The sequence below is a fragment of the Neoarius graeffei genome, chromosome 17, assembly GCF_027579695.1.
Source record: "Neoarius graeffei isolate fNeoGra1 chromosome 17, fNeoGra1.pri, whole genome shotgun sequence".
Lineage (NCBI taxonomy): Eukaryota > Metazoa > Chordata > Actinopteri > Siluriformes > Ariidae > Neoarius > Neoarius graeffei.
Window position 1 is genome coordinate 41,833,138 of NC_083585.1, and position 12,451 is coordinate 41,845,588.

Below are 12,451 nucleotides of genomic sequence, written 5' to 3' on the forward strand. Positions count from 1 at the left end.
TCCCAGAGGGTTTCCTGTTCATCTAATTAGAACCAATTAGCTGCAATTAACACGTGTAAATGAGATGCTATTGAGTCCAAAACAAACAGTGTGTAGCCTGCCCGATTCCCATGCAGTTTAACCTGGGCCGGGTGTGTGTGGTGGAGTGGCATGAGCCTCTGATGGCGCACACACACACACACACACACACACACTAGCGGTTGAGGAGAGGGCAGGTTGGCAGCTCCATGGCCAGGATTTTGAGCTCTACCATCTGACACTTCTCAGCAGCTTGCCTTTGTTTTCATTGCATTTCAGAACGGATGGATCATGTAACACTTAACACATTTATACAGGAAAGAAACATGAAACATATCCATGGGTTCCTCAGGAATGACAAGGTTTTTTTTTTTTTAGTTAAATAATACATTCATTTTAATATAAGAAATGTGTTCAGCAAAGTAAATAAAAATGTTGCTTGTTATAGAAGATCCGTGGAAAATGCATTACAATTTATACCAAGTATAAATAGGTAATTATGACCAAATGAACAAAAGACTTCCTTTACAATTTTTAGTAATTCACACCTATTTCAGAGGGGGGAAAAATGCTGCTTTTCAAAGAACAAGTGCAGAATTCTTTTCCTGAATATTAAAACTCCAGCAAAAACATTTTCAAGCTTTTAGAGGGACGGAGCCAAGGTAGCAGTCAGTAACTTCAATACACCTTCTCTATTCCTGAATTGCTGCAGATTAATTCATTTGATCCACCTCCTCCTCCTCCTCCTCCCCCCCACCCCATTTGACACTAAATAAGTGGGAAAGCCTTTTTGAAAACAGGTTAAGAGCAGCGTCTAATCTGAGTTTGCAGTTTTTGGTGAGTGTTGACAGCAATCTGGCCCTGCGTGGTCTGGTAGTGGTGCATTAGTCTCCAGGTTTTACAGTGGAAATGGAGAGCGCCTCAGATCCTCGCCATTGTAACAATCGCAGGGTTTCTGAGCTCTGCGACACGGGGAGAAGCCGCTTTGTTCAGTGATAAGAGAAGAGGGAAATGCACGCAGAGAAAAGGCAATCTGAGGGGCTGAACAAATCTAGGAGCGGCATTATGGGATGGTAAACACGTCTGTGGGTAAGAGGCAGCGGATTTGCTGTTGCTTATTTTGGAGGCTCGTTGCATTTGAAGAGGAGCACAAAAGGTGGAGGGGTGCAAAAAGGAGGCAGAGTGGAGAAGAGACGCACTGGGACAGAGGCAAAGGGGGAATTAACGTGCAAGACAGGAGGGAAGAGTGAAAGATTGTACAAAAAAACTTTGGATTCATTCAATCATATTTTCCACATTCTTCACCTTCTTCATAACATGAATGAACTGTCTTTTGTGTGTGTGTGTTTTTTTCCACGTAAAGGAATTGTCTTAGGCTAAAAAAGTGTCCAATTGCTACAGCTAATGTCCCCCCCCCAACAAAATATGTTGTAACAAGCTGTCCCAATGTCTATTACTCTGATCCAAGGTTTTATTTTTGTGCTTTTATTATTTTATTTAATTTTTGTGCTTTATATCATTATAGTTGTACAATGCCATATGTCATTGTAGTTGCTGGACATTATGCAGCAAGGTGGATAAATAGCTTGGATAAAATAATAATCTAGGACTAAATATAAATAAAGGACACCAGAGATTTCCTCTTTTAAACGGCCAAATGAAAAATTGAACCATTTACGAAGAAACATGGAAACAAAAATCTGTGTAAATCTCAATTTATTGAAAAAAAAAATGATGAAACGTCAGGTACTGACATAAATTCTGAGTTACATTAGTATTCCAAATTTTCATATAATAATTACAACAGTCCATAATTATCATTAAGAATAACAATGCAAACATGCATACTATATCATTACTATATAATTTGCTTTTCTGCTAAATAATGAAACACATACAGCATTATTTCAGATCATAAATCTCAACACAATCATTTTTAAAACAGCACTGTGTCCACAATGTATCTGTTTTATGTTCACATCTTTTAGGTGTAGGTACTGCAGACCTGTGTGTGTGTGTGTGTGTGTGTGTGTGTCCGGGAACATAAAGCCTGACTCGTTCGCTAATGTTCTCTGTCTGAGCCTTAAGGAGACTGAACTCTCACCCGTCCCCCCTGCTGCCGAGCTGAGATAAAACTTTCCGCTTCCCTTTTTTTCCAGCTGAGAATTACGCGAGGAAGTCGATAACAGCAACACAATCAGCTTTTACCCAGAGGATTGGGCTCAGGTGAATAGCATGTCCCTTCTCTCTGAGCTGACACACAGACAGAGCTATACAGCACACCTGTGGGCCTGCGGAGAACCACTTCATCCTATTGTGAACATGGCCAATGAAGAAGAAATCAAATCAAAGAGGCTTTTGTCTGTGTAACGCTACATGTCGGAGAGTGCTATTTGTCTGCTCGTGTGATTGCTATGAAGCTATCGCAATTATATTGAAAAGGTAGTTCTCAGCCATGCTATCAGTGATCAATCAATCAGTCAGTTTAGATCTTGATGTCCTGTTCTTGGTCTTTGGTGTTACACGTCTCAGGAATGACACTGACACACCCAGTCCTCTATATCGTCTCTTACACAGCGAGAGACGAAGATTACAACTGAGACCCATCTTTTCAGTCAAGCACAATGACATTTTCTCTTGTCTCTTTGGCACCGTGATGCATAACAAATAGCACTATAAATATTTTAAAGAAAAGTAGGAATAGTCAGGAATGTGTACCAGCTGTCACTGTGAGACTTATCCGCCTCACTGTGTTCAACCGTTTCTTTTTTGGTTATGTTTTAAAATTGTAAGATTTACAGGGATCTAATACATTCACACACCAACGATTTTCATAATCCATCTAGCTTCTATACTCTTGGGTTTAAATCATATTGTCTAGGAATGACATTTCAGATTTAAAGCATCTAAAACCTGATTAATCTGTGTCTAATCAGGTTCTCCTGGAAGCTCCGGGATCTTTTTATTTATTCAGCACTGATACAGAACAACAAATTCTAAGCACAATGCATCTATTAAAATATCAAGTAACCAAGCCTTAGGAATATATTCAAAGTGATGGTTCCCCTGAGTACGAGGTGGAACTTGATTCATGGAGCCTCTCAATATTTCTTGCTATACCCTACAAACTGTACATGTCCATCTATCTAAAAGACATATACAGTTATGTAGAATTGTAAGTAATATTTATGCTACAATCTAATGCATACATATGAGGGAGGGGTGTGTGTGTGTGTGTGTGTGTGTGTGTGTGTGTGTGTGTGTGTGTGTGTGTGTGTGTGTAATGGCCAGCTCTGTAGCAGTGAGTGGAAGCAGGACTGTGTGTGATCAACCTGTAATACAATGAAATGGGGATTCCTGAAGGTGTGATTAGTGTCATTTTTGTTTTCCAGTAACAGGAATTGTACATGATTTAGTACAGAGCTGGTTTTCTTGCAGGGTTTGGTGGTTAATTCCCACCAGCAGCCAGAAGAGAGAGAACATATTGGTAGAGAATATATTTGTATGTGTTTAAAAAGCTAGTGTTTGTTTTGGATCATTATTATGCTATGTATTATATTAGTGATCTAATTAACAATCAAGTCATACATGAGCTGATATCTGACGAGGTCCGTAGCGTTGAGTTGGCTATAAGCCATGTACGACGAGATTGAGTGGAATAACTGTTTTATTCTATTCACATTCACTGGATTTTGAGAAACGGAGCATTTTTTTTTTTTTTTTGCAAATTCGATAGATTAAAAACGTCATACCAAACGTCCAACGAAATAATTTCCACTGAGAATGTAAACAAACCGGTGAAATGACAGCAGCGATTTGTGAAAAATGCTATAATAATAATGCTTGAAAAATAAAAAAGAGATGTTCTTATCAACAAATATTTTCATTCCATATTTTGTTCTTTTTTTGTATTTTTTGGGGTTTTGTTTTCGAGTAGAGTTTTTATTTCTTCCTCGGTTGGTTCAGCAACACACGCCACCATTTTGTTTTTCTCTACTCACAGTATATGAGCTCATATCTTAGTAGTACAATCGCTAATCAGAACGTGTGATTGCTCATATCCAGTGAATGTGGATAGAATAATCATGCATAGACACTTCATTCATTCATTAATCTTCAGTAAGCACTTCATTCTGGTCAGAGCACCATGCATACACACACACACACACACACACACACACACAGAGTCATTGACATTTAGTGTAGCCAATTAGCTGACCAGCATGTTTTTTTGGACATGGAAAAAAAACAGAGCTTAGAGGAAACACACCTGGACACTAGGAGAACATGTGAAATGCTGTACAGAGAGTAAACTGAGCTCAAGTTTATTCAAACCTGCGACCTCAGACCTCTTTGGTGAATGGTTAAAGTTTCTAGACTTTAAAGGCAGTTTTCTTGGATCCATTTTGATGAAAGTTATCTCCTAGAAAAAGTAAAGGTTCCCAAAAAAGCACAAATGAAAGAAACATTTGGGGTTTAGATTGAACGTTGTTCAGATGACCGAGGGTGAAGTGTTTTGGATTTTTATTGATTTTATGAAGATTAAATCACAGTACTTCACCTCTAAATAGTTAAGCATTATCTGTTTTCTAAAAGACGTTCTATTTAAAACGCTCTCTAAAGGAACTCCTTTGATGTAACATTCTACGGAAACCTGAAATAGTTTTCAAATCGACAAACTAACAAATGCATCAGGGTTCTAGATTTAAACTTGACCCTAACTTTAGTCATAGGATTGTATATAGGATTAATGGTTTTGAATATGGAACAGGGCGGCACGGTGGTGTAGTGGTTAGCGCTGTCGCCTCACAGCAAGAAGGTCCGGGTTCGAGCCCCGGGGCCGGCGAGGGCCTTTCTGTGTGGAGTTTGCATGTTCTCCCCGTGTCCGTGTGGGTTTCCTCCGGGTGCTCCGGTTTCCCCCACAGTCCAAAGACATGCAGGTTAGGCTAACTGGTGGCTCTAAATTGACCGTAGGTGTGAATGTGAGTGTGAATGGTTGTCTGTGTCTATGTGTCAGCCCTGTGATGACCTGGCGACTTGTCCAGGGTGTACCCCGCCTTTCGCCTGTAGTCAGCTGGGATAGGCTCCAGCTTGCCTGCGACCCTGTAGAATAGGATAAAGTGGCTAGAGATAATGAGATGAGATGAATATGGAACAATACCTCACTGAAAACTTTCTTGGATCTTAGAACCTTTCTGTCAATTACACCCTCTGCAATAAGGTTCTTTATAGAGGATGTAAGGGTTCCCCCAGAAGAACAAATGGAAGAACCCTTTAGGCAAGTGAATGGAACTTATTTTTCTAATACCCTTGCAATTATATTATATTTATTAGATGGCGATAATATAGGAGCTACCTCATGAAAAATTCATGTCGGAATTATTTTGTGAAAAATTTGCACAAATTCAAACAAATGAAACTGATGTTGTTGACACTCTATAAATAAAGTCTGCAAAGATGGGTTCCTCAAGAGTTAGTTAGTTAGTTAGTTAGTTAGTTAGTTAGTTAGTTAGTTAGTTAGTTAGTTAGTTAGTTAGTTTGTTTGTTTGTTTGTTTGTTTGTTTGTTTGTTTTTGATAGTTCTTGCCTACCTTAAGAAGTTCTACATGGAACTCTCTTTGAAAAGGAAATGTGATATGTTAAGGTTCTCCACAGGACGTTTATGGCCGCCCCATACAGACAAACTAATTAACCCTTTAGTTTGTACGCAATGAGTCATGTGATCTGTTATGAACTTGAAAGCATGAGAGCCAAAAGGCTCAATGTTTCTGTATATGGAATGATGTTCTTGGGTCAAATCTTGAAACCTTTTGTGAAAAGGAAATCCACAGTCAGAGGGTTCTACATAGAACCTTTAAGGGTTTCCTAAGAGGGACAAAAAGGAAAAAGATGGACTTGTTTCTTGGTAAGACTGTACTAAAGGCAGATAATGTCTCTCATAATTATTATTCATTAGATGGTCATCATTACAAAACTCCATTTTAGGTTTGTCTTTCATTTATTACTGACTGTCACTTCCTGTTCAAAAGATCAAACTGCTCATGTGCCCAGACATGTTTGCAATTATATTCCATGTCATTTGTTTATCCACATGATTACTGAAATACTGGCAGAAATGTAAGTCATATTGTCATATTGCAGACAGGCTAGAATTGCTTCGACTTCATTCTAAGCAGTCCGACATCTCCAGTACATTTCTTTAGGATTAGCATGTCTCGGTGGGCGCGTGGTGTTTTGGAGAGGTACGGTTGGTCTTTCCAGGCCAAGGCCTGCTTCAATGCTTTCTGCCATCTGGACCCAACAGAGCTAGAAAGAGGTGAAGGTGTGTGCCGTTCTCATGGCCCTGACTGTCTGTCAGCATGCCAGTGTACTAATTTATAGCCGGCAGCCTCAGCCCTAGTCTGCTTTGCTCGGCCAGAAACTCAAGGGTGTGAAGATGCCAGCAGCATGCTTCGCTGAAGACAAATCAGCCTCATTCCCTCGTAAAACACTTGGAGGTCGTGACCTGCTCACCTTTTCAACTCCTCACTACCACAGAAAGACCTCCCCCCATCCTGAGCATGGCTTCCCGCAGCGTGTACCTGATGGCTCGCTCATACCCATGCTCACAGGGGAAAAAGAACAGAGTGGTTGTCTTGATGGAACCTTCTGTACACAGAAAACTATTTGCATGCCCACCTTCTGTAAACACAGTAGGTGATTATATATGACTGTAGTCTATTAGAGCTATTCCAGTGGACAATGCGATACAGGACAGGACAGTTATTAACCCACATCCAGAACTGGGTTGAATAACTGTATGTGTTTCTCATCACATAACTTTACCCATTAATATAAGAACAGTTCTCTGAAGGTTGCCAAGGGATGACTTTAAGAATACGGTATTCCTGTCAGGGCGGCACGGTTGTGTAGTGATTAGCACTGTTGCCTCACAGCAAGAAGGTTCTGGGTTTGAGCCCAGTGGCTTTCTGTGCAGAGTTTGCATGTTCTCCTCGTGTCTGTGTGGGTTTCCTCCAGGTGCTCCGGTTTCCCCCAGAGTCCAAAGACATGCAAGTTAGGTTAATTGGTGGCTCTAAATTGACTGTAGGTGTGAATGTGAGTGTGAATGGTTGTTTGTCTTGATGTGTCAGCTCTGTGATAATCTGGCAACTTGTCCAGGGTGTACCCTGCCTCTCGCCCATAGTCAGCTGGGATAGACTCCAGCTTGCCCGTGACCCTACACAGGATAAGTGGTTACAGATAATGGATGGATGGCATTCTTGTCACTTGTGTATCTTATACTGCTCAGATAGCATGTAACATGTTCAGTATGTTGGTCTTATATTTGACCGGTCAATGGTGTACCACTCAGTGGTGTGCTGGTTTGGTACTTTTGCTACCTGGACAAGAACAAAAATCAAATGGATCATCAGCATAGATATGGACATTTTGACAAAATGTGGGAACATGTATTTATCATACCATGTCATACCATACTGTCCAGTTAAAAACATAATTATGGGGAATGAAGGTTAGAGAAGCAGCCTTGAGCCCAAAGGGTAGCCGTTTGATTCCTGGGACCAGCAAGAAAAATGTGAGAGGATGAACAATGAACAGCTCATCCCTCTCTCTGTATCATGGCTGAAGTGCCCTTGAGCAAGGCACCTAACTCCCAACTGCTCCCCGGGCGCTGTAGCATAACTGCCCACTGCTCTGGGTATGTGCGTGTGCTCATTGCTCACTTGTGTGTGCGTGTGTATGTTCACTGTTTCAGATGGGTTAAATGCAGAGGAAGAATGTTACTGTGCTTGAGTGTACATGTGACCAAATAAACGCCTCTTCTTCTTCTTCTTCTTCTTCTTCTTCTTCTTGTATCCTAATTATCACAATATACAGAATAAAAGTGACAAGATGCTGCTGGCGGACTACAGGGTATTGTTCCATCTGCCTCTGGTGCTATGGGACGTCAGCAGAACAGGGTGCATGTGAAATTTTGTAGCCACTATCCTCACCTCACAGGTTTTCCTGTCTAAAATAATTAACATTTGCATACAAGCCACACCAATCCATAGTTACATAAGTTTCTCAACTTAGTTTCGGCTTTTGTTTTAGAGCCCAAAGCCTATTCTGTCTTGGAATATTCGGTGTTCAATCAGGGTAACTGTCCCTTTATATTTAGCAGTTGGATAAAGTCTTAACAGGGACAGCGATGTCATTAACTGACAATCTCCCTCAGCCCTTAACAGCAGGAATAGCCACTTCTCCTCATATCGTCTCAGAGCTCTGAGGAGCCGTGCATGACTGCAAATCCATACAGTTGGATTTGGCTCCTTCTTGTCGAAAATTTCGGAGCATGTGCAAAGATTATTATCCATTTTGATTCCTCTGTGATTTATGGCCAAACTCAGTGCCACTGTGTTCATGGGCTACGTACGTCAAGCAGAATGTCTGGACAGAGAGGTGATACAGGATACATTGCATTCTCAAAGGTACCAGTAATGACTGGTACAATCATTTTTGAGAATCCACTACTCGGTAAGACCAAAACTTTGCTTATATTTAAATATGAAATAAAAAATAACCATTTGATTAATGGATGATTTTGAATGTGGAAAGGATTCAAGTAGCCTACATGGTATGGCTTGTGCAAGATAACAATAAACTATTATGCATAATACATAAGCTTTAAAAGACAGAAGAGTTTAACTAAACCGATGATGATGATGATGATGATGATGATTATTATTATTATTATTATTATTATTATTATTATTATTACTTCTATTGATTTCTGTTTAAAATTAGTTGACGATGAGATTCTCTTGCACATCAGTTGTAAATTTCTGAAGCCTTTTCTGCTGACAGGGTAGTAGCATGACAGGAAGTTATGTTACATACAGTATACATCTGATCAAGCTCATGAAATAAAAGCAGTAAGCATAGGAAGTGTATTGGATATAAAAATTTCCAAATGCATGCAATTTCATGTGGGTCTGTGCACAGTGTATCAGAGTACTGTAGTACGAAACCTGTGTTTGGTTTGAGTTCGACAAAATTTGTGAGGATGCACGATACATGGTCTGATTTGTGTAAAATATTATTTGCAGTGCATAATAATGCATACGGAGGATTTATTGGACCAACATTGTCACTGAAGCCCCAAGTGAAATGTGTGCTTATTTATATGCAGTTATTCAGGTATGCAATAAATTTCAAATTACTTCTTGAGATTTCTGTCGAACACTGGGCTACGAGAGGGATCGTGCCTTGTGTATTTCCCATGCCAAACTGCAAACTGGGGTGGTGTGATGTTTTGACAGTATTTGGTTTGGATGGTTTTAGATGCAGCTGAGAGAGAGAGAGAAAGAGAGAGAGAGAAGGAGGGGGACACATCCTGCATTTCTACCCGCGCGCTCTGCCCTAAATCCCGTTCCTTCTCCCCCTCGGACGTGCGCCATGCGCGTGTTGCCTATGCATTAGCCATCCATTCAGGCCTCCTGACACCTCACTGACATAAAACCGCACGGCAGAAGGTAAAATATTTCCCTCCAGGCGAAAATAAAGCTTTGTCCCTCTGCTAATCTATAGGATATAAAACAAAGCCGGGCTCTGGTGGTGGCTCTGCCTTATGCGCAGATTTTTTCCTCACTTTCACGTTCACAAAAGTCGATGAAGATGAATGAGGCGGCATTGCTGAACCCTCATGTCCCGCACTATGTTATAGGATCTAGACCCATCTCCCCATCTTGCTTTTGCCATCTTACACTCTTCCTGTGAAATTAGTCAGCCTTTATCATTGATCAACAGCAGTCAATTGTCTTTCGGGAATTGTGTCTGATCTGTTCGTGATTACTTGTTGGATTAACACAGTGAACACCATCATGACCAGGACACTCTCGGAGATGTTGTTTTATGTTCTTAATCAATAAAAACACATATATTTTATAACATTTTTATTTATTTGCTGAACTAAAATATTATGTAACACAGGATAAAACACACCAGGACATGCTGTTATAGAAAAATAATCAATGATGGATGGATTTTATTCTTCTTTCTATATAACTTTATTCATATTTTTTTTCTTTTGAATTGTGTTGTATTGCTACCACAATGATTTATTAATGAACAATATATCATCCTTTTTATCCATTTATAGTTACGGTTCATGTTAAGGAACGTGAAAAAATGAAGCAGCTTGTTACTGAGAAGCTGGAAAGCACAAATCCTGTCCTGAAAAGTCTCAGGTGGAAAACAGCAGACTGTTACAGATCATTGACACTGGAGACTCCTTTCTTACATGTTAAATGAACGTCTCCTTTCAGAAAACCTCCCCATATAAACGATTAGGTGTATATATTTTTCTTTGTTAGTGCACCTAAATAAGGACAGATTTTAAGCTGGTTTATTATTAGACTTAGATTATATGGAGTGTCTGCTATCCAAGTCCCTGTGAATGAGCTGCTACTAGAAATGAAAACATCTCAGAGGAGTCCGTGAATATAAACCATTGCTGTCATTCACAGTCATTAGAGCGGCTGTTAGAGAAAATTAACCAACAGCTTTTGACCAGTCAGAATCGAGAATTCAAAAACGTGCAACATTCGCAACGTCTCTTGGGAATGAGCACCTACATCTGTTAAAATGTGTTAAAATAGGTTACATTATACAATTGAGAAGAAGAAGAAGAAGAAGTTTCATAGATACCCTATTTTTCATACAAAATTTGTTATAGATTTCTATTTTATGCCCTGTGATGACCTGGCGACTTGTCCAGGGTGTACCCCGCCTTTCGCCCGTAGTCAGCTGGGATAGGCTCCAGCTTGCCTGCGACCCTGTAGAACAGGATAAAGCGGCTAGAGATAATGAGATGAGATTTTATAATGTCTACATTATAGAGTCAATGGAAAAACATTTCAGAGTTCCAAACGTTTGTTTTTCTGCACAAAGTTAAATGTTAGAAAAAAAAAAAAACGTTTGTATCTGAGCAGCATATTACATAAGAGAGCACTTTTCAGATTAAAAACGAAAACATAATGAAGGCTACTGGGTTTTGGTACAAAATTAAGAAGCGAGTGTGACAGTCAAAGTGTCCAGAAGAACTGTGGCTGGTTCTGTAAGATGCTCAGTAAAACCTACAGCTCATTTCCGCATAAAACTGCACTCACTGGACCTCAGACTACTACTTTTTAAGCAAAGGGTCAGCTCTCACCAAAAATCAGCTTTGTTTCATTTATTATAGCTTACTGCTGTTTATAGTGGTTTTTTTAAATGTTGAAACATTTTGATTTCATTATTTTTAAGCCAGTTTATATATATATATATATATATATATATATATATATATATATATATATATATATATATATAATTCGTGGAAAATCATGGATAGCTCACATCTTGGTGCATGCTGGAAGATCATTTCTTTGATATGTCCTTTCTAAACCAGCATGATGCACACTGTAGCTAACAAGAAAAAAAAGATAGGGGAAAAAAATGTTGCAGCTCAGCTCTCACAGCTGTGTTAATCCAACCCCAGGCTGTTGATATAAGCGACACATGGAGGTGATGTGTTGCGCTTTGCTTTTCGTTGGGTTTATATGTGCAGTGCGTCCCCTGAGCATGGCCCACCGTGAGATAACATCTCAAAGCGAGTGCTTATCGCCAACCATTATATTATAATCATTAGTGATCGTGGCCCTTTCACCCGTGCTGCAGGAGAAGCGCAGGGATCCATTAATCTAAACTAGAGCCCTGCGCTTCTCAGCACTGCTCGTTTTCATTCTTGCCCAACGGGGAATAATATAATAATAGGCCAAGATCTCATCAGTGAGCTGGCATGATGGTGGATACTTTTTTTTTTTTTTATGTTATTGAGCTCACCATTGAAAACTATTACACACCAGTTAGGGTTCATTTGTGCTGGTTTGTGTTGCATTAGCATCCTTTGCTCTTTTACTGGAATGAGATGTGCTACCTTGTTAGTTCTCTGTACTGCAAATGGGAGTGTAAGTTGTTGAATAGACTATAGCTGAATGTTTATCATCTCCCCAGTTTAGTGCACATTTCTGCTGATTTAGGTGACATTTGAACAATAGTGTATGCTACAGTACATGTACAGTATTCCTGTGTTTTTAATATTTGCTTATTACAGATATTTATATATCCTTTCCTGAAAGAAGGATATAAATGCAGAGGTTTGCTTCCTGGTTTTATGGGAGAAATTGCTGAAATGAGTAGCTGTCCGACTGATGGAACAGATCTATATCATTCATTGAATTTCTTCTGTCACTCTGCAGCAAGTAGGAAAATGTTTATGTAAAGCTGGTGGTCAATAGTGAAACACACTGAGGTGTTTGGTGTCTGTCCAAAGTGTTTTTTTTTTTTTGTCTTCCAACTGACAGCGATTTTAGATCAGGCACTTAACACAGACAGGGAAGCATCGCACTTCTGTT